At 33.5% G+C, this 25077-nt stretch overlaps 1 protein-coding gene and 1 pseudogene across 7 annotated transcripts in view; one reads left to right on the top strand and one right to left on the bottom strand.

Annotated features, from left to right (window-relative positions):
• The window catches only part of LOC106879475 (uncharacterized), a 419118-nt gene that overhangs the window by 68171 nt on the left and 325870 nt on the right, over positions 1-25077 (top strand). The gene's annotated exons all lie outside the window — the stretch shown is intronic.
• LOC149133702 (uncharacterized) lies at positions 1339-15402 on the bottom strand (annotated as a pseudogene).

Below are 25077 nucleotides of genomic sequence, written 5' to 3' on the forward strand. Positions count from 1 at the left end.
TGGTCCTCAGCTCCTGTACCCCTTCCATCCCAGTATCCTCCAGCAAGTTGTTGATATAAGTTGTCTTCCTCCTTCCTCTCCTGGTTCTTCCTTCTGTTGGTTACCAGAGCACTAGCTTGTTAGCAATTTTATTGGTGTCTGATGCAGTGTTCAGCTAGCCTCATCCTTCTATGCTGTATCTTCAATGTTACGTTTGGTAGTCCCTGGTATAAGTCTATCATTAAACTGTACTGTATAAACCTAATTTACTGCAGAATGTTGTTTTCTTGACATAGCAGTATATGAAAAAAATCTGGAGGATTCATTGGTTATACATGGGATCACATGGGAATGAAATATGAATAATTTGTGTGGTATATGAAAGAAATATTTTGTCCACATATCATTTAAAATCAAACACAGACGTAATGACTGGCTATTTGCATTCTCTATTCCAACACTATTCTCAAGCCATTTAGTTTCTGTTATAGCCTGAAAAATTATATCTGCTATAATTTTGATCCATTAACCTTGAGACTATGAAACTTTTCAAAACACAACTACTACTTTCAGTTTCAAAACATTGAGCACATTTTCCTCTAGTTGTCATCCTGTGTGTATGTATTTATGTATGCATGTATGGATATATGCATGTATCATCACTACCATTGTTTTAATGGCCAATTTTTCATGACCATATGGGCTAGACAGAATTTGTTGTGAATTTTTCTGCAACCAGATGCCCTTCCTGTCATCAATTCTTGCTGTTTCCAAGTAAAGTAATATTTCCTTAGTAATGAGCATGCTGTCATGGATACAAAAGACACTGCTTGTGTGATGGTGACACAGCAATCTTATGATATCAAGAGGAGACACCAACTGACATGTACATGCATGCATGTATGTGTCTGTCTGTCTGTCTGTCTCTCTCTCTCTCACACACACACACACACACACACACACACACACACACACACACACACACACACACACACACACACACACACACACACACACACACACACACACACACACACACACAGAGTTACATTCTCTGATCAGTTGATATTAAAGTTTCAGTTCTTTTATTGCTTTTATTAACAAAATGACTTTGTGCTAATCATTCTTAAATATGTGTGATATCTAATTGAGGAATAGAATATCAGAATGGACTTTTTGTTACTTCCAGATTTAATGTTTTGTTATCTTGTCTAATTTCTGGGAAAAATATAATCTCTTGTCTGTTTCTAATGTTAGAAGCTTATATATTTTGTAATATTAGAAACTTTTAATTAAATTTCTGATCTTGTTTTGATGTGATATTCTTAGCATGATTTGAAGAAGTTAAATGCAAAGAGATTAATGAAAATATTTTCCATTGTTTGAAGGTGACATTTTGTTTAAAATACTGTGCTTCTTACATGTAGTACATGTATGTGTGTTAGATGTAGCACTGAATCTCACTTGGACCTTGAGATTTGCACTGTCCAGAGCATCTATAAATTGTTCCTTCAAAAGAAGAGACAAGAGGTTGGGGGTAGCTGTAGGGTAGGCTTTATGCAACGTGCTCTCCAAGTCCTGGGCAAGCTGCTGTAGGGACTCCCCTCTAGCCCTGACATGGGTGTGGAAGCATGCCCTGTACATTACGCTCTGGCACATAGTGCCATATTTCCTCTGAAGAACTTCTACCAGTGCCAAGTAATGACCCCTGTCTACTTTTGACAGCTGGCCCAGCACCTCCAGTGCAGGCCCCTTCAAACTGGTGGCAAGCTGAACGGCTCTTTGCCTCTCATCCTAATCATTCTGGTCAGCCAGCATCTCAAACTGGATTCTGTAGGCTTCCCAAGACACTTTACCATCAAATTCCTGTGGCTTCTTCCTAATGGGGACTATGCAGCTACCTTGAACCCCAGGAGACTCAAACCCAGACATTGGAGCATTACAATATGGCGCAGCAACAGCAACTACTTCTGGCTCAGCAACCTTAGTAGTTTCTCTAGTTGGATGCCTTTTCTGTTGTCAACTTTCACCTGTTTACAAATAAGGTAATATTTCTCCATGACCAGACATTTTTTTACAGAATAACGGAAATGGGCACCACTTGTATAATGGTGGCACTAATTTACAACTCTCATGTGATGTCAGGACAGTTACACACACATGCACACAGTTTGCATCCACCAAATCCACTTACAAGGCTTTGGTCAACGTGAGGCCACAGTAGAAGACACTTGCCAAAGATGCCATGTATTTGGGAAACAAACTTATTGCCAGACAACAACACCTGTGGCTATTTATATTTATTTATATATATATGTTGCATAATTTAAGAAAAGGAATGCATCTTCATAAAAGAAGAAAGTGTATTTTTGAGACAGAGAAACACTAGAATGACTGACGGATGTTCAGAAGTGCATTTAACTGTGAAACTGTGAAAAATGGTCCCTCACCTGTCTTAAATAGCAGTAGCTGAGTTGGACTGTGAAAACCCATCTAATTAATGCTTGCAGGATAAATAATGTGTGAGGATGATGATTATGGTATGTGTGTGTGTGTGTGTGTGTGTGTGTGTGTGTGTGTGTGTGTGTGTGTGTGTGTGTGTGTGTGTGTGTGTGTATGTATGTATGTTATCAATCAGTTTCATTTCTGCATTTCTTGTCCATAGAGAAAGAGCCGGACTCTAACATAGATTCAAGGCTCCTTCATTGGAACTTTTATCAACATCATCTAGGTATTTGTGCATATGTGTGTGTGTGCAGTATTTGGTGTTAGTGTATGCGCAGATTTGTATGTTTGTTTTATGGATGCATTTTTATGTCTAGATGCATGCATATGTATTTATGTGCTAAATTTTTGGAAAGTTTTACATATCTTTACAGTTCCATTGATGGCTTGAATCTGTAGTCTTCTAATCAGCCTTTTTCTTTCAGGTTTTGAGAACCCTAATTTTTCCAGGTTTTTGTTGAGGCAGTTTGTTACATATCCCAATGCCCCAACAATCACGGGTATGAATCTGAACTTGTAGTCTGGGTGGAGTATCTGCAAATTTCTCAGTAGCTTGGCGTAGTTGTTCTCTTTTTCTTTTTCTTTTTCTTATGTATGTATGTATGTGAGTATATAGATGTATGCATATATTATTTACATGTAACATATTGTTTATTAGAATTCATTATAGACACAGAAGATTTTAGATAGGATGTTTGAATTCTAATTTACTGTATAAGTATCTATGAAATATCGCAATCTTCATTCTATACAATAATCTGCTAGCATGATTTTAGATTTAGAATGGGGGTTGGTGACATTTTTAATAGTTAGCCCTATTCTTTCTTTAAATACAAATTTCTCATATATCATGATACTTTTCCTACATTTTATTTATTGTTTTTGATTTTGAATAGTTTGACATATCTAATTTTTGTATTTATTTTTGTGTTTCTCTTTTTATATGGTGACATTTGTGTTTTGCTTGTTGACATTAATAGAAGCAGCCATATTGAGATGGATTTTTATTTGACTTAATAATTCAGTGTTGCATGTTTGATTCAAATTTTCCTCAACATGAATGCTAAAGGCATTGATCAACCAATATCAGTCACAGAAGAAAAACAAAACAAAACACAATGAGAAAGAAAGAAATTAGTAACAAAACTGTGTTTATCATTGTGCATTGATTAAGTTTGTTATAGTTGATTAAGTTTGTTAAAGTGATTTCAGAATATTTCTGAGAACATTTGGTTGAACCTTTTTAACATATTAAAAGAAGCAAAATATCTTTCATTGTTGGGAATTAGTTTGTTATAGTTTGTACATCTGATACTGTTATTTTCTCCTATGAAATATAAGGAATTAGTAAAGAGATTTATAGTTTTGGCCGGCTCTGATCAATGATTTTCAAATAGTTTTCAAAACCACTAACATTGTCAGGCATGGTCTGAGTTTCGAGCACTTAGATTTGAACACATGGTCTGTGTCTTTTGTGGTAAATGCACAATAATTAAAAAATTCATATAATCCTAACATATCACAGCATTATGAACAAATATAATTAAACTGGTGCAAGTGTGGCCAAGTGGTTAAGAAACTTGCTTCCCAACCATATTGTCTTGAGATGAGTCCCACTTGCAGCATCTTGGACAAGTGTCTTCTCCTCTGTAGCCCTGGGATGACCAAAACCTTATGAAGGGATTTGGCTGAAAGAAGACTGTCATATACTGTGTGTGTATGTATGGACAAGGGTACACAAGCACCACTGTCATACAAGCGATGTTGTTCATTTCTACTCTTCTGTGAAAAGCATGTCTGGTTATAAGAAAATACTACTTTGCTTGAAAACAGGTGAGGGTTGGCAACAGGAAGGGCATCTGGCCATAGAAAATCTGCCTCTACAAATTCTGTCTGACCAATGCAAGCATGAAAGAGTAGATGCTAAATGAGAAAAAAAAAAGTATGTGGGAAATATAATTAAATTTTTTAAGAGCTTGACCAAATTAAAATAGCCCTTACTATACAACTGTTACTTTAATATATTAAGTTATAAATAGCTTTTATGCAAGAAGGAAAATACCTTTGGCTACTTCCCTTTTTTTTTTTTTTTTTTTTTTTGTCAGGTAAAAAAATAGTAAATATGTATTTTGTTGCATTCTGTAACAATTGGCGCTGGATTAAACATTAGGCAAAATAAGCATATGCTTAAATCATCAAGGGAAGGGTGGGGGTACCACAGAAATGGTAATTGTTTTATGGCACAAAAGAAATTACTTTAAACTTGCTAAAATAATATTCAGGATACCTTATCTCTACTAAGTATAGAAGCAGTTATGTTAGGTAAGATTAATTTTGAGGATCTCATTAAAGACTACTAATAAAAATAAGTAGAAAACTTTTCAAATATAAATAAATGGAAGTATACAAAAATAAACCTTATATTCTATCTTACTGTTAGTTTTGTTTCATTTCGACAAGTAAAATTTTTTTAATGGTTTAACATTGTTTATATTTTGAATTAGATATATAGTGGGGTACCAAAACCTTTCAAGTGCTTAGGGCATATATGGGTCTTAATCTGGCCCTGGTAACAATATTTTCAATTCATTAAAACATTTTTTCGTCCATTTATATCAGCGTCTTCCTTAAGGATTGTAAACAATGTCAGCTGAAGTTTGTGACATTGGGCACCTTTCTCAGCAGCACAAAATATATTCAGTAAAATACATTATTGTAAACTTAAAACTCAATACTAAATTCATCTATTTATTTTATCTATACTTACATACAAGCAGTCTTATGTGTACATTATGTCATGGTACAAAATCATAGCAAAGTAATTTATTTTAATGGTTTTAGAATTAAATAGTTACAATTTTATTAAATGCACATTTTAGAACAAAGTTTATTCAAGAGAAAAACATTCAATAAATAATATACCATACACTCAGCTATTTTCCCTATATTTATGGACAGCTCAGTCCCATGTATTGATTAGAGTGTTATAAAGTCATATCAAAGAATTTTTATTGTTTTTGGAATTTTTCAAAATTGGTTTGATCTGGAGGTAGAAGCTGTGTATATGACTTTTGAAGATTCTCTGAGATTGGTGAGATTAATGGTATTAATCATTATCACTATTATCCTCTTCTTTGTCATCATTTAATGTCCTCCTACCATTCTGGCATGGGCTGGACTGTTTGGCAGCAATGGCAAGTCAGAGGATTGTGTCCAGCTTTACTGTCTGCTTTGGCATGGCTTCTGAAACTGGATGCCTTTTCTAATGCCAATAATGTTTTGCTTAAAGTGTTGCAAGAAAACATATGCAAGGATGAAATTTTAGAGGGCTAACAGGGATGAGATGAAAGCTGACACAATAGAGATAACAAGAGGAGAGATGAGTGAGTGCCTAAGTGGAGGTGGCATAAAAGACCAGTTCACTTCACAAAGGCAGAGCTCACTGTGGTAAGTAGTGGTAGCAAAGTTGAGAGAGAGAGAGAGAGAGAGAGAGAGAACAGGCAGCATACTTGATGGTTAAAGGTTAGGGCATGTTTGTGAGTAACCTTATGGTAATGGCCTTACTTTGGATGTAGTCTAGAATGTGTGTGTGTGCATGTAACAGCAGCACTAACCCAGATGTGGGCTGAGTTCTCTACTGTGTGTCTCACTTGAGTTTTGTAGACAGTAATTTGTTGTGACAGGAGGGGACTAAAGGAATTTTCTGGCTCAGAACTAATTATAGATTTTCTCTGTTTTCATTCATCTTTTGTAACTGAAAAATCAGGATAGATAATTAATTTTAAAGGTTATCCATTAACAGACTTTGTTAGATCTCAAATAAATAGTTTTTCTTCAGATTTATACCTTGTAATATGAAGTCTGTACGCAAAAATGTATTTGTGTACATGTATGCAGTGCATGAACAAAATGAAAGATTCACTTTTTTCTGCTTGAGAAGTATTAGTTGTATTCTTTATGATCCTAACCCACATCACTATTAAAGTAAAAAAAATTGCAAATGTGTAGTCCGAAAACGTTTTGCAACCATAAACATGGAAATGTAGATGTAATAATTATAATTTTGAGCTCTTTCCTCTTAATTTTTTCTTCTGCCATACTCATAGCAAGGGTGGGGATTTTAAAATTTTTTTACATCTGACTGTTCTTTCTATTGCTAAACATGTTGCTGTGAAATAGGATTAAAATATGTTGTCAATCACACAATCCAAAGCCAGAAACAACTGTGTAGTAGTCATCTTAAAATTTAAATTTATGAGCATGAGAGTAACCCATTGCCCTACTTCATGCCAATTGTACTCTTTTATTCAAGAAAATGATGGGAACATAAGGACCAGTTTGTGGCTTGAACTTGTGACCATGCCATCAATAACCCTACACCTTAACATCCACTATATCCTTCTGTAATAGGAAGCAAATGCCATATAAGAATTGAAAACAATCACTGTTTCAGTTAGGCTGTATAATTAAATATGGTCAGTGTAATTAACATAATAATACATTGATTTATATTTACTCATTAAGTTACATAGGATAAAAATGAATAGAACACTAATGGATTAAATTATTGAACATCAATGAATTTATTCATGTATGTCACATTTTTTATACACAGCTTTAAAATAACAACCAGATACAACTTCTACATGGGGTTAAAAAATTTGTGTAAGAAAATATATCATTAAAATAAATTACATATATCTGATAAGAAACTTTTCTGACGTTACAAAAATTGAAATGTTTTATATTTCATATTTTCATTGCATTACAATAATTCTATGTCTGTTCACATTAAAGATTTTATAAAACTGCTATGTCAACCTAAATTCCTGCTGATTGGTCCTTGAAATCATAACATTGTAACTTCAACAGGTTTTTCAATTAATTTCTAAAGTAAAATTCATTCCTGAATTGATGATGGATCTTCTCTTGGTTTTGACAATGATCATTCAGTTGTTTAATTGACTAATTTTCTCACCAATTAAATTAATTAACATGTAAGTTGTTGAGTATTCCACAAGTGCATATGCCTCTAATATAATTCACAAATTGAAATCAGCATGACATGATTTTTTTTATAAGGCTGAAATTCTGCCTTTCATCTTTTGGGGGTTGATAAAATAAGTTCCAGTTAAACACTAAGGTTAATGTAATTGACTTACAGCCTCCTCTGAAATTGCTGGTCTTGTGCCAAAATTTGAAATCAGTATTTTACAAGGCTGAACCTTTAAGGTACAGGTAAAATCCAACTGGTGTACTTCCAAACAATTCATCATCATCATTTAATGTATATTTTCCATGCTGGCATGGGTTAAACAGTTAACATGATCTAGCAAGCTGCAGGGCTGTGCCAAGCTCCAGCATCAGTTTTGGCATGTTTTCTATGGCTACATGCCCTTCCTAACACCAAACACTTCACTGTGTGTACTGGGTGGTTTTTGTTTTGAGCCACTAGCACTAGTGAGGTTGCCAAGTAACTTGCAAGACAGGAAAACACTAGGTTTGGGTTAATACGAAGTGACCATTAAAAGATATACTTGCTCAAGGTACTATACTGTGGAATTGAACTCTTCCTCTCATGATTGTGAAGCAAGCCGCTTAACCATTTGGCTGTGCTTCCATCCATGCATTTTTCTCAATACAATTAGTAACTTCAAATTTTGGTACAGGCCCAGTAATTTTAGGGGAAGGGGTAAGTTGATTACATTGAGCCCCCCACTCACCAATGGTCAAATGGCATTCATTTTATCAACCTCTCAAAGGATGATAGGCAAAGTTGACATCAGTGGACTTTGAACTTAGAACATACAGAGCTTGAAGAAATGCCACTAAGTATTTTGTCCAATATGCTAACAATTCTGTCAGCTCACTGCCTTTCCTCAATATAAATAGTAAAAAAATGATATAGAATTTTCACTCAACTCTCAGAAGGAACAGTGATAAATTTTTCACAAATGCTTTCCTCTGTTCCATGTAATTTTAACTTCCTCTCCCTACCATTCTATAAGTGGTGTATGTAAGTAGTTGCAAACTTTTTAGATTGTTTTTTGTTTAATTGCATATGGATGGGTGTGTCTGAGTGTGTATCTATCTGTTTGTGTGTGTGTGTGTGTCCATGTAAGTGGGTGTGTGCAAGTTAGCAAGAAAGAATGAATGTCATGTGAAACTGCTTCTAATAAGTGAAGAGAAATGTAATTCTTTATGCATGTCAAAATCAAATGAATTCATATAACCTTTTTATTTAGTTCACTCTGGAGTCAGAAAAATTCAGGATGGCATGAATAGAAAAAGTGTGTGTGTGTGTGTTATTAGCGACAGAAGCAATAGTAATTCAAAATAACATTTTGTATACCATACTTAATGCAAGTATACTGTTGAAAGCCTTGAAACTGTAGTATTCATCTTAGGAAAACATCTTGTATAGATGTATAATGCCTTTTAACAGCAAATGTTTATATGTTTCTTTGAGCTGAAAACCACTGTTTCAAGATTTTTTATCAGTATATTTGCATAAAGTATGAAATATATAGAGTGCTGCTACACACACACGCACACGCACACGCACACACACACACACACAAACACACACACACACACACACACACACACACACACACACACAGTGTGTTGTGACATTACTGCTTGTTTTTTCCAACAGTGACATAAAGGTGTTAAGTACACAGTATGTGACAAGGCCGGTCCTGTAACTAACTTGTACAGTTCCTACAGTAAACTTTTTTGCACAACTTCTGTTCTCCCAGTTTTGCTTATATGAGTAAAACATGGATTTGGGTTGACCAAGGGTATAACACTAGAGACAATGGGATAGAGCTTGTGATTGTGAATTAAATTTTTTAGCCATTTGGCTGTACACATATTATGATTTATTATCTGTTTTCTGTGCTGGCATGGATTGGACAATTTGACAGGAACTGGCTAGGCAGAAGACTACACCAGGCTTCACTGTCTGTTTTGACAGGGTTTTTAAGCTGGATGTCTTTCCTAAAACCAACCACCTTACAAAATATATCTGTGTATGTATGTATGTATGTATGTATGTATGTATGTATGTATGTATGTATGTATGTATGTATATATATATATATATATATATATATATATATACAGAGTTATTCAAAAAGAATGAACTGATTTCATTATGCAATATTTTAATAAGAAAAAGCAATAGAAAACTCCAGCTAAGTCACAAATATTTACTCATAATCAACTTTTATTTCCTGTCTTACAAGTGTTCAATGTGGCCACCACCTGCAACATGGGCAACATCAATGTGATAAGAGAATTCCTCCCAGATGTGTATCAGTAGATCACAATTCACTGAGTTGATTACTGTTGTTATTTGATGTTTAAGGTCATTGAAGTTAGTAGGTAGTAGTGGAACATAAACGCAATCTTTTACATATCCCCACAAGAAAAGAATCACACATGGTGGATCACGCACTCAGTGGATCATGATATGCTGATATGCATCTGGGAGGAATTGTCTTATTGCATTGATGTTGCCTACGCTGCAGGTGGTGGCGACATTGAACACGTGTAAGACAGGAAATAAAAGTTGATTGTGAGTAAATACTTGTTACTTAGCTGGAGTTTTCTATTGCTTTTCCTTATTAAAATATTGCGTAATGAAATTGGTTCATTCTTTTTGAATAACCCTGTATGTATGTATGTATGTGTGTGTGTGTGTATATATATATATATATATATATATATATATATATATATATATATATATATATACATATATACACATGGTCTGATCAATAAGTATCTGGACTGTTGCCATAGTAACAAAGCTAAAGCATGCAGAGTGAAGCCATTTGACACAGACTGAATTTGAACTCTGCTGTGCATGTGCACTAAGTTTTAATGTTCTAGCTCTCTTCTGCTGTTTACAGCAGTGTTTGAAAGGTGTGGGGTGTATAATCGTCGCATTAACCATGATAGAGAAAGTTGAACAGAGAATCTGCATCAAGTTTTACCGAAAGCTTAGTGATACCTGCTCAGAGGCCTACACAAAGCTTTCATCATTCTTGACACTATCAAGGAGATCTTGTGCAGCTGAAACCTGAGTGTCTTTTTAGTCAGCTGAAAGCAGTTTTGGCACAAACTTGGCAGACATGTGTCTCATACCTAAATCTTCAGAGATAATGGACTGAACTGAACTGTAGCTAATCTGCACATCCTCTGATAACTCATGGATGGTGATTCGATGATTTTCCCCTCACAGCTGCTCACACATCTGCAATGTTTTTCTCAGTTCTGCTGGTTGCAGGTCTCCCAGAATGTTCATCAATATCGACATTTTTCAGCCATCTTGGAAACATCTGAGCCACTTGTATGCAGCTCATACACTCCCCTCCATACACTTTCTGCAACTTTGTGTAGGCCTCTGAACAGTATCATCCTGACAACTTTCTCTGTCATGGTCAATGTGATGATCACACGCTACACACCTTCCTTCCAAGCACTGCTGTAAACAGTGGAAGTGAATTAGAACTTTAAAACGTAGTGCACATGCACAGTAGAGTTCATGCTGCAGGTGGTGGCCACATTGAACACTCGTAAGACAGGAAATAAAAGTTGATTATGAGTAAATATCTGTGACTATGCCAAGTGGCTTTACTCTGTATGCTTTAGCTTCAGTACTATGGCAACAGTACAGATACTTATTGATCAGAGCTTGGATATCTTTTACTTGTTTCAGTCATTGACTGCAGCCATGCTGGGACACTGCCTTGAAGGGTTTTTAGTTGAACAAATCAACCCCAGGACATATATTTTTGTTAATGCGTAGTACTTATTCAATTGGTCTCCCTTGCCAAACCACTAAGTTACATGGATGCAAACACACCAACACTGTCTAAATGAGAAGCAGCTTGACTTGTTAATATGTTGGATTTAATGGCCTGGAATCTTTGTTTTGATTTTTTTACATTTTGAGTTCAAATCCTGCTGCGGTCAACTTTGTCTTTCATTCTTTTAGGACTGATAAAGTACCAGTATGAACTGGGATCAGTAACATTGGATTTGGTAGACAGACACTGAAAGAAGCCCATCACATATATATGTATACATGTGCGTGTGTCTTTGTTTGTCCCCCACCACCACCTGACAACCAAACACACACGCACACATTTATACATATATATGTGATAGGCTTCTTTCAGTGTCTGTCTACCAAATCCACTCATAAGGCTTTGGTTGGCTTGTGGCTATAGTAGAAGACACTTGCCCAAAGTACCATGCAATGGACTGAACCCAGAACCATGTGGTTGGGAAGCTCATGATAAAGAGCTCATGATTATAAAGCAATTCTTTTTTTTAGTACATGGAGTAAGAAAAAAAGAAATGAAATTCTCCATTAAAAGTGCATCTCCTTGACTTTATTAGTCAAGTCTAGTGTAGTTTGAAGATATATTAGAAATAAAATAACAACCAGTAATTAGTTTTCAAAATTTCATTTCATGAAAAGTCCTGAACAAAAGAGATTTCTCTGAAAGTTTTCATCAGTAGCAGAAATACAATGCAAATTTTCCTATTTATATTATTTTTAGTCTTTCTTCAATTCCAATCTCTCCTCTACCATTTACTTATTTAACTGGTTCCAGTTAGCTAGGGACATGCTGGAACATTAATCAAGATGTAATAGAAATTTTCTCTTTAATATATTCTGGTGCAGAATATATATATTCTGGCTGTGTAGTTTAGAAGTTTGTTTCCCAACCACATGGTCTCTGTTTCTGATCCATTGCTTGGAATCTTGGGTTACAGATCTTGGGTTACAGATCTTGTTCAAAACGGGGGCACCAGTTTTCATTTATGTTTTATGTAGTGTTTTTGGTACCGAAAGACTTTCAAACTTCGTATACTTATCTATTTTGTGTTATAGAACAGAAAAAAATGTTTGTATTCGGATTTATTTCATGTAAAAAATTGTCTTATTTCGATAATTTCAACCAATCACTGACAAGTATTCAGCTGTTTACACTTACTCCTTTGGCACTTTAAGCGGTGTAAAGCGTATTTAATCTCCATTACTTCTGACATTTTGCAGAGGCAACACACGTGTGTTCGTTTTCCCTAACCCTAACCCTAATTGACTTGCTCCTTCCCTCAAAAACCATGCCTTGTGCCTATAATAGAAAGGTTTATTAGCTACTGCCAATATGCTTCAGCCATTTTTTGACAAGGAAATAATAATTTTATCACCACCGAGAATCGTTTGTTTACGCCGTCAGCACTTAATTTTTACGGCTGAATGGACGTCAGTCATTGGTTGAAATTACAGAAATACGACAACTTTAACATGAAATAACTTGCAATGTACGTTTTTTTGTTAAGAAGACTAAGAGAAAAAGATGTTTTATATGACACATTCTACCAGTGTCCCAAGTTTCAAAGTGTTTCGTTAAGAAAATACTAGTGCCCCCGTTTTGAACAAGATCCCAGTAACCTCGAGATGAGCAAAACTTTGTCAGTGGATTTAGTTATTAGAAGCTGAAGGAAGCCCATTGTATATATGTATATATACATATGTGTGTGTTTGTATCCTTGTCCCAACATCATGTGATGGTTGTAAATGTGTACCACTGCGATACAAACTATGTTGCTCATTTCCAGTTTTCTATGGAAGACTTGTCTGGCCATGGGAAATATTATGTTGCCTTGGTGGCATGAAGGGCATCCAACTGTAGAAAATATGCATCAACAAATTCCTTCTGAGTCATGTAAGCAAGAAAGAGTAGATGTTAAATGATAATGTTCACATCTGAATCGTAAACACTTGGGTTGGGTCTCTCATCTGACGAAATTATTATTGAATATGTAAGTTAGGCTGCTGTTCATAATGCTTTTCACATAATTGTTTTAGTTGCATGGGCCTAATTTTAACTTAAAGTAATTGTGGAGACCCCCTTCGGTCACAAATGACCATGGGATTGCACCTAAAAAGTTACCCTCCAAGGCACAGGTCTGGGCAAGGTCATTTATGGAAGACCAGCAGCTGCCCATGCATACCATCCTCCCGTCTCCATGCCACCGATGTCATCTAAGGGAAAGGCAAAGGCTGATACAGCTTGGCACCAGTGATGTCGCAACTCATTTCTACAGCTGAGTGAACTGAAGCAACGTGAAATAAAGTGTCTTGCTCAAGAACACAACATGCAGCCTGGTCTGGGATTTGAACTCACAACCTCACGGTCGTAAGATTAAAGTCTTAATTACTGAGCCATGCGCCTTCACTCTTAAAGTAACTATCTTCTCAATATATATGCAACTCTTACAACATTTTCAAAGGAAAATTACGTTTATACATGTATTAGAACTCCTGTGAGCATTTGAAACTGCATTTCATTTATATGAATCACATTGTGTGATTAAATTAAGTGACTTGGGAAGTGATAATGAAATCATTATCTCCATGTTCAAAACAAATGACAAATGTGAAAATTCAAAAGCATGAGAGCACTAAAAGAAAAATCATTGATTATAAATAATATCTAAAAAAATCATATTTACACTTCTCATTAATTAAGATCTAAGCTTTGAATGTGTTTCCATCACTAAGCTACTTTGGAATGTTTTGAAAGATACTGCCCCACTGTACTTTGCAATTTGAAAATATTAAAAATTTTTGGCTTCTCATCAAATTTTTTCCTATTTTTGTCCAAGGTAGCCAGGGTTTCTCAATAGAGATCAAAAATGATTTGAATGAATAAGTCAAGGGATGATGTAACTGAATAAAATATGCAAAAGAAACAAATATATATATATATATATATATATATATATATATATATATATAATTAGTGGTATTTATTAGTGACTCTCAAGGAAGAGGGGAGAAAAGTTCTTTAGTTGATATAATAATGCTGATAGTTTCTTTATTTTTTAAGTGATGAGTTTTTATTGTAGGTTTTTGTCATTGTCACTCTCTTATCTTCATAAGTGAGTTTAGAGTACACTAAACATTCAGTTGTTATGTATTGAATTTGATTATCTAAGTTTATGACTGTTTTTTTACTTTAGAAAAATATAAAAAGGAAATAAAATTTAATATAATGAGAATTCTTTTGATGCATATTTGTTTTTGTTTTCCTTGAAATGTTAATATTTTAGTACTAAAGAGCTAATTTAGTTAGTTAAATCAAGTCTACTTCAGCTATCAAGTAGTCTTTCATATTTATCAAAATGTAATTATAAGAACTTAGCAAAGCAGTAATTAGTTCAATATGACTATTAACCCTTTTACTGCAAAATTTAAATTTCACGGTTATTCTAGTAGTTATGTTAAATATCTATCAAAAACAGAATGGTATTTTCTGCAAATCATGTTGCTTCAGTAAAGTTCACATATCTCAATAGAAAATAGTTTAAGATATGACATTTTTCAACAAAAGATAGATTGGTGGTAATGAAATTTTGAATGGATATATCTGATTCCTGCAGTAAAAGAGCTAACATATTTGAGTGTAATTCAAAGTATGGAACCTGTTTCTAGCACATTACTAATGTGTAACACCTCTTGTTTACAACTGCTTTTTGGTTGAGAGCTTTCACTTTCTATCAACTGAACTATCATTGCCCAGAATTTGTATCCATCAGTTTCTGAATAAGAAAAAATATATAAGTTTGAATTTAAAGCAGTAAATTGGAGGGAGTGGATAAATGGAACTGTAAGAACAGTGGACCAGGTGCCTTGTGGTATTTTTTCTGTCTCTTTTCATTCTGTGTTCAGATCCTACCATGGTTCTTGGATAATTGACTTAAACTGCTGCCTGGTTTAACATCACCACCTGGCATCTTCAATGCCTTTATCAGAGTCTTGTCTGCTGTATTTGAATTAGATTTCTGGTTGAAGATACCGTATTCTCTTTTTCCACTGTAAAGGGTCATAGGCACTGTCTTCTGTTCCAACTAAATTAAATGATAAAAGAAACCCCCCAAACAACCCCCAAAACCCTATAAGTTGTTAACTATCATAATTATAGGAATCAGATAATAATGGTTTAGAACAGGTATCAACAACCTCTTTGAAGAAGTGGGCTGTATGGGATATGGCTTATCATCGGGCGAGTCACACCACTAAAGAAATCAAGGTAAATTTTCATCAGGCATTCCTCTCAGAAAGTCCTGCGGACTGCAACTTGCCATGACTGGTTTAGAATGTTAATATGAATACTAAGAATTGCTTTTTGAAGTATTTTCTTAAGACTGTTGTAATATATTTTAGTTAAATAAAAAATATGGAATTAAAAGTATTTGTCAAATACTTTTAACTCTAATTATTTCTACGATAATATTTATTGCAAATGGTCATATTTGCTTTCAGTTTATTTTACTTTTTAAGTGTGCTATTTTGTTAATATATGTATGTATATTAACAAAATATATATGCGCTACAATATCTCCAGCAAAGTCAAAACGAACCCTTTTTGATACCAACCCTCCTGTGACTATCCCTGGTTTTAAAGAGGTCTAGATTAAACACTTCCATCAAAATTTCATGTTATGTTCCAAACACCAGCTAAATAATGACGATGTTATTTTCCTAATTTTTTTTTATTAGTTTCAAAATTTATAGGAACAAATTAACAGAATTATGGTGGGAAAAGGGTTAAGGTGATGAAAACTTCTTTTATATGGAATCTCTTAAAGAAAACTCTAACTTATTATTTTTGAATATATTGTTTTTATATAATTCTAAAACAAAATTATGTAATAAATATGAAAATATCTTCTCATAGAAATGTTTACATTCACAGAGATAATTTTTATCTTAAACTGTTCCTTTTTATTATTTTTTTGAAGTTAGTGATTGCTTGGATTATTTGGATGGAAATTAGATGTAACTTTAGATGCTTGGAAATCAGATGTAACATTTCACTGATAATCTGTTTTAGATTGTACTCAAATTTACTCAAGTATTTGTAATAGAAAACCATTTAGCTATAGCAAACTGTTTTTACTTTGTTTTATATTTTCATTTTCCCCCCATTTTTTTTTTATAGATAAGCATCAAATTATTGTCATTGATATCTATAATTTTTATAGCAGTTCTTTGTTCACTAGTTTTCTCTATAATACTGTGCAGTCTGAAATTCTGCTATTTATGTTTCACTAAATGATAATTTTATCAAAAGTGGGTTTATTTGTAAAATTTATTGTTGTTTAATTTATTGGTTGTTTCATCAGAATTCAGATAATTCATATGAAATCTTTGCAAACTCTTCGAAATTTGAATAGAATATTATCAACACAAATATTCCAACATTTACATAAAGAATTTTCAAGAAATTTAACGTACTGATGCTTAAAAATAAAAAGAAAAGAAAATGTTTAGTTATAGTAGGAGCCCTGCTCATGTGTCTTTGGTAAGTTGTTGTGACTGATGTTTAGCTTAAACTTCTGTAGGTTGATACCTGCTGGAAACACACTGGTTGGCATGCAGTTCTTGAGGAAAGCAACTCTGGAGAGAGAGGACTGAACAAAATGTCTAATTTGTGGTTTGTGAGTTGTAGAAATGAGATAGAGTGGGACGGTAGATTCAGTGAACTAGTGGTTGTGGACGAAAGCTCAGTGTTCATTGTCATTTCTGACTCCTTTTTATATTTTTTCAGGTAATGCAGAGAGATGAATGTGGACAAGATATGCCATGAGTGGATGAATTGTGAACATGTTTTACTGTAATTTGGTTCTGTTGTTTTCTTCTGAAATGGGCTACCATTCATAGACTGAGGGCCAATGAAATATGTACTAGTGATATATTTAGGTTACTTCTATTAGAAAATCTACTTTCTAATATATCAAAAAAAAAAGAAAAGAAAAAAAAGAAACAATTAATAGTATACAATGGCTAAGGATTCATACTAGCTTATTAATCTGAAAGGCACATTGTGTTGTACTTAGAAAGAAAGATACTTTACTTTTTAGCCTATAAGAAAATATAATCATAAAGAGACTATGACTGTATATTTAAGTAATAAAATGTTGACTTTGATTATTTCCAATGTTTTCAACATCAGAAATGACCACAGCAAAATTAAATACGGTGACTAGAAAATTAGGCAGCAAGCTATGGCAAAGGTCGTATGTACTTCTATTGAAGAAGCCTACCATAGCATAAACATCTAGCTTTGCCTCTCTTGTCTGCTTGGCCTAAGAATAATGTTAGGTGAACTAATATTTTTTCAAAATCTCTACATTGAACAGTACAGCAATTATTTCTGATGTTAAAAAAATATTGGAACCGAATCAAACCTACCTATTTTTTTAATAAATGCCAATATTTTTTTCTACTTGAGTGGTTAACGATTTGATGATATTTAAAACATTTGGCAATACCAGCCTCACAGTTTCTAAAACCTGACGAAATAATCTGGGGAAAATCAATATGAAATAATGGAATCTTGTCTTGGAAAATGGTTTTTGTAGAGAATATCTTATCTGTAGGTATTAAGTTTATATTTCCTTACAGGTGCAGACATGACTCTGTAGTGAAGAAATTTGCTTTGCAACCACATAGTTTCAGGTTTAGGACCCAATGTAGGGGAACTTTGTCTTCTAGAACTTCAGGTCACCCAATGCCTTGTGAGTTAAATTTAGTTGACAAAAACTGTATGACAGCTTGTTCGTGTGTGTATGTATATCTTCTACTTGTTTCACTTATTGAACTGTGGCCATGCTGGTGCACTGCTTTGCAGGGTTTAGTCAAATAAATCAACTCTAGTACTTATTCTGTTGGTTTCTTTTGTCAAACCACTAAGTTATATGATTGACTAAATCATTGAAAGTATTAACCCATCGTGACTGCAGTCCAGTAAGTGAAACCAAAGAAAGAATAAATGATGTTTTAATCTGTTTTGTTATGCTTTTAATGCCTTTTGAGAAGATGTATGAACATCCTAACTTTTCATTCCATTCATCATCATTTTAATGTCCACTTTTCTATGCTCACATGAATCAGATGAAATTTGTTAGGCGGATTTTCTACTGCTGGATGCCCTTCCTGTTGCCAACCTTCCTCTGTTCCCAAGTAAGATAATATTTCCCTATGACCATACATGCTTTCACACCACTTGCAAGAGATGGCACTTGTTTACAACTATCATGCAATGCCAAAGCAAAGAAACAGTAACACACATATCTATCTATCTATCTATCCATTCATCCACCCACCTACCCACTCACATACATACATATATAAATGATGGGCATCTTTCAGTTTTGTCTACCAAGGTTTAGTTGACCCAGGACTGTAGTAGAAGGTGCTACACAGTGGTACCCAAGGTGCCACACTGTGAGACTGAGCCTAGAATCATTTGGTTGGGAAACATACTTCTTACTACATAGACATTCCTGTACCTTCCTCTAAAAAAATCTCAAACTTCATATCAGCATTAGAAACTAATGCCACTGGTAATGCATGAACATTTGGACTCCTCATTTCCTTTTCAAAATCAGCTTAATGCTTCTAAAGAAATCATTATTAAACTGCAATCAGCTTATTTGATTGGGTATCAAGCATATAGTTGATAGTTTAATGGTTAATGTGCCATTTACAAAATCTTTCTGATGTTCATGTTGAAAAAACACTTAGCACCCACTAAGACATTCCACCTAACTATAATAGCTGTAATGTGTAAATATATCTCAATACTGTTCACAGTGAGAGTACTGTATAATTAACCTCTAGCACACTGATTTGCCCCAAGAATAGTTTACCTGCCACTGCATTATTGTTGAAGGTGCAAAATACAGGAGCACCTGCTGTTTTAGAATTGTTATAACTTTTCGTTGTATTGTGTGTACAGACTTCATTTTTTGTATACTAATAAGGGGATGGATGAATAATATTTTTATGTAATGCATTAAGGAATAGACAAAAGAGTTGCCCCACAGAAATGTACCCCCTCGAGGCCTGTACTTTCCTTAAATCCATCAACCATGGATGATAGTATCCACTTGGTACATCATTCTCAATATAACTCTGAGTACAGTTTACGTTCTCATCATCACCTCAAATAATTTCACCATCAATATCTGCCTGAGTAAATCCTTCAAAATCATCTGAGTTAGTCTAACAAGATTTCTTCCGGAAAAGCTTCAAATGCAGGAGCGAACATTTTCATTCAGTAAAAAAAAAAAAAAAGTTTGATTTCAAAGCTTGATTACTTGTGGTTAGTGTATGAACAAGGAAGATGGCATCAGAAAACAGAAGTTTGTCCTCTTTCTGAATTGAAAGTAGTTGGTTTACACTTTTTAAGTACCTGGAATAAAGGCTATAAAATGCAGCTGTAGCTACAGAGGAGAAAACTCGTGGGCAATAAATTACAACAACAGCATGTAGATGGTTTAACAAATGTTTTATCTTGTGGTGATGAGTTCAAGTTGTCCTATTAATTTGGTATAAGTAATGAGAAACTTCTTTAATCTATTTTGAACATTGAAAGTGGATATTTTATTACTGTTAAACTGTGAAAAATCGTTTTAACCAATGGCTTTGGAAAAACCTTTCTTATGCTGCAAGAAGCAGAGATACCTCCAGTAACACTTTTTACAAAAGACAATTTTTCTGATTTTCTTAATTTTTTTTTTCACATACTTCATCAGATACCTCTTTATAGAGCAAGAATTAAATACTTCTTGGAGTGAATATGAAAACTGCACCTACAGGGGATATTGGAAAAGTATTGCAGAAAAAAAAAATATTCATTCTATTTTTTGGGATATAACTAACATCATTACAGGAATGGCCATGAAATTTAATTATGTAGCCAAAGGGTTAAAGTGAGAAGTGGAGAACTGCAAGGAGTTCAGTGCCTCTATATGCATTGTGTGTTTATTGTTTTATATAGCAGAAAGCTGTATTTTCAGAGCCAAATTGTTAAATTGTGGGTGAGAGCTTAAACACATTGAGATTAGCTACAATCAGGAAATACTTGATCAAAACATTTCTGATAATTGTATTAATTGGAAGTAATTATATTCTGTAACATTCAAACATTCGCATAATTATATTAATCTCTTGTGTACAAGAGCACAAGTGTGATTACAACACATGCCATACAGATTGACTGCTGAATAGTTTTCAGAAGAAAATATAAGGAGTTCTAAAAATTTGTGTAAACTAACTCTAATATATAGTGACTCTCTGTTCTTGTGTGTGTAAAAAAAATCATTGAAGACTGAGGGGGAGTTCATTTTGTAGCCATATAGTTTTCAGTTATATTTTACTGCATAGCAGTTGTCTTTTATGGTGCCCTTGGACCTACTAATTTCCTGTGAATAGAAATGGTACATGGAAGCTGTAGGTAGCCTGATGTGTGTGCATGCATAGTGTGTGTGTGTTTGCATGTGTGCATGCTTGTGTGACTATTTACATGAAACAACCCGAGTAAAAATGATGTGTTGATATTCCCCATTAACAAATCATCCTGAATCTCTGCATTTTTGCAGATGTAGCATGAAAAAGATTCTTTGTGAAACAGGTATGAATTAGCAAAAAAGAAAGTGACCTGGCTATAAAATAATAACTCAATAATAAGTATTCATCTAACCCATACTGGCATGGAAAAATGGATTTAGAACAAATAACTGAAGTTTGTGAGTAAGGCATTCTTCATTAGATTGTTCCGTGAAACTTCATTTTTGAGTGTATTACCTTGGCATTACATACTACTTGACAAATTAGGCAATGGGTTTTGCCATTTTTGTGAAAAGAAGAAAATAAGTTATTTACTCAATTATTCATTTTGTTTTAAGTAGAATTTCATTCTTAAGTTAAAGACTTTGAATCATCTCTAATTTCCAGACTACATTTTGTCTTACATTTTTACTGAAGAGTTCAACATTGTATTACTAATACAATGTCATTATTCTGAAATGCAAGTAACTTTGTCTTTACAAATATTCTCAATCTAAAGAATATCTACAACTTGGTGTAAATTTTTAATAGAAATGAATATTTAAAATCTACCAAAGACCTGTATGAGAATGATTATTTTTGTTCATATTTCCATGTCTTGTCTCCTTAGAAAATATTTTGACTTAAATCTAGTTAGACTTAGTTTGTATTGTGTTTTTCTATTCTTTAATAAAAGAAAAAATGCGTTTTTTGTACTGCTCCTGTTTAGAAACACAGACATGTATATATGTGTTGTGTTGTAAAAGTATTTATCTGTTACAAACAACAAAGGTTGTATATTGAGTATTGAACTCTTAACCTACCAACAAAGTTAATCTAGTGTTTTGTTTCTTCTGAGAAAATTTCTTTATTCTATTTGGTTGATTTTATGTAATTGAAAATAACATTTGAGTGGCTACCGTTAGAGACTAAATGAATTTGTGTAAACACCTGTGCCAACATTTCATGCAAATATTGAAATGATCACCTATTGATAAATCTTTTTGTGTTCTGGTAATTTATCTGTAGTGCAAGTAATATTTAACACTTCACAAAAGAAACATACACAAACATATGAGTTTGATCATAAGTAGCAGCTAAGATGTCACTTTAATTACCTAATAATATTCTATAGAACAGACACCACTGAATAATTATGAAACATTGATATTAATTGGTGGCATTGACTCATGTGTAGTTGACTTCTTATACATATTTTAAATTAACCTTTTCATGTTTATATCATTCAGAACTATTATTCTTTAAATTCCTGCAGGAAATCTAGAAATACTGTTCACATATATGATTGTGTGCCTGAAGTACTGGAATTGCTCAGAACTTTGTTGAAGTGCTAGACTTATAAGCTTCAGGTCATAGTTGCAACTTCGTGTTAAGTTTTTTATTTTATTCAATAACGAAGCACATTTCTATCAATGGCTTCATCAACATGACTTAAAAGAAGTTCGTAGTTGATTGATTGGCATTAGAATGTGCATCCAAAAATTCATATAAATATCTGGACATACAAAGTCATTCTAACCTTACCTAAGTTACAGGTAGTAAACAAACTAATTGTGAAGTATTTTAAAGTTTCAGAAATTTATGTTAAATCTAGAAAGGTTAATAAAAAAAAGTGCTTTCATGAAATGAAAATAAATAAACTTGGTAATGCAAAGAGAGTTCATTCTAAACATACTTTGTATTTAATATATGGATAGGTATAGATGGTGTGGTGTTAAGAAGTTTGCTTCAGATGATTTCAGGTTCAATTCCATTGCATGCAGTTCTACTAGGGTAAGTGTGTTTTATAACAAAGCCTTGTGAGTGGATTTACTAGATGGAAATTGAAAGAAGCTTATCATCACACACGCATGCACGCACACACACTATATATATATATATATATATATATATATATATATATATATATATATATATATATAATACATATGTATATGGGTGTGTGTACATCAAAAGTATGTCTAGGCTTCTTGGTATGTGTTCATCGTAATTAAAAGGTTTATTTTGGTGTTGCTTGTTTCTGGTTCATTGTGTAAGCATGTCCAGGCTGCTTGTTATTTGATAGACTAGGAGATTGTCTCACCTGGAAACATGAAAGTTGGTAACAGGAAGGACATCCAGCTGTAGAAAGCTGCTCCAAAGTACTCTCATCTGCTCTATGCAAGCATTGAAGTTAAAACAATGATGTTGATGATAATATGAAATTTGATTGCAATAAGAAAGCAACAATTTATAATATTAACTACTTAGTCAAAAGTACTAATTTGACACAATGTTTAATTCTAAACTTCCAATATTATGTAAATAATCCATGCTCATAATTTGTTTCTAACAAATGAATATCAAATAATAATGCACAGAGTATCATTAGAGATATAATTAAAACCAAGGTAGTTCAAATTTATTCCGATAATGATCAAAATCTATCTTCTTCAATTTCCATAACAGTGTGCAACTGAGAAAAACTCTCTAATCCTACCTAAGGATATAACTACAGAAAAAGTAATTATAGATTTGCTTGTGTTTTGTTCTAGTGCATATTTTATGAATGAATAACATTATCTGCTTTTCATCATCATTATCATCATCATTTAATGTCTATTTTCCATGCTGGTATGGGCTGGATGGTTTGACAGGAGCTGGCAAGCCAGAGGGTTGCACCAGGCTTCAGTTGTTTGTTTTAGCATGGTTTCTACAGCTTCATGCCTTTCCTAGCACCAGTCACTTTACAAAGTGAACTGGGTGCTTTTTACATGACACCGGCTTTTATATCTACTTTATCTAGCCGCTATGTAAGTAGAAATAACATCTGGTAACAGTTGTTCAAAGAAAATCATTGGTTAATCCTCAAAGTTTAAATCCTGTGGTGTTGAATTGAATTTGATATTTCTTTTGATCTGGTATAAAATAAAGTTTAATTTCTTCATTAAAATTGAGTACTGTTGTTTGTATGTTAATTTTTGTGTTTTTCCAGGTTAGCATGGGTTAAGCAAATATATTATTGAGGCATTGTTTTATAGCCAGATTCTCTTCTCGTCACTTATACCTGTTTTTCCAGGAAGGGTGTCTCTTACTTTATACATCTTTGAAGATTTAGAGTCAGCAGATGATTTGTTGATGAGGGAAGTGACTAAATTGTACAGTTAAGTGATTCTTCAAAGAAACACTAATGTAATTAAACACACAAATACTTGCATATATATGATGTACTTCTTTCAGTTTCCATCTACTAAATTTATTCCCATGACTTTGGTTGTCACAGGACTGTAGTAGAAGACACTTGCCCTAAAAAAGCCATATTGTGGAACTGAACTTGAAACTACATAGTTGGGAAGCAAACTTCCTAAGCATACAGCCATACCTGCACCTACTGTATTTTCTAGCACACATGGAAATTTTCAGACCAAAATTTACAGCCAAAAATGTAAGTTGACTCAGATACCATGATGACTTTGGAGGACCTAAAATTCCATGTGAAATGCAGTTGGATTTAGAAAAATAGTCACAATGTTTATATATTTACTATATATACTATATTGACTTGTATGCTAGAAAATACAGTATTGATATAATGTGTCATGTTGTAAAGCTGTGGTGATATTAAAAACTTATAGAAATGTACAACTCATATAAGGAATACCAAAAGTAAAATAAACTCTAAAATGAACAACAAAATTCTAAAACTGAACTGATTCTTCAGTTTTGTTTGATTATTGTATGGGAAGGTTCCTAACACCAAGTCATGTTGCCAAGCAACAAGAGTTTACTTGCATGTTATCTGTGATAATTTCAACTAATTATCTAATATTGTCAAATGTAGTTTGATTGAATCAAGTTATGTTTACAGCTTGGCCCCCCCCCCCACCTACTTTAATTTTTCTAGTATTTATATTTAACCTAATTTGAGTGTTAACACCATTTTTGTCATCTATTACTTAGAATGCTTAATGGAGCTAGTTTCAACATTTTTGTAGTATTGCTTTGCACAGTGTTCTCTAATTATTTCTCCAGTTTGCTGACATGTTGCTAAGTTACAATTTTAAACAATATTTGTAAGAGAAGTTCCAATCATTCATAAATTCTATGCTATGACATTGCTCAAGTTGTTTGGGGGTTATGTTTTGCTGCAATTACTGCCTGTAGCT

Source organism: Octopus bimaculoides, chromosome 10, assembly GCF_046866305.1.
Source record: "Octopus bimaculoides isolate indiv1 chromosome 10, ASM4686630v1, whole genome shotgun sequence".
Lineage (NCBI taxonomy): Eukaryota > Metazoa > Mollusca > Cephalopoda > Octopoda > Octopodidae > Octopus > Octopus bimaculoides.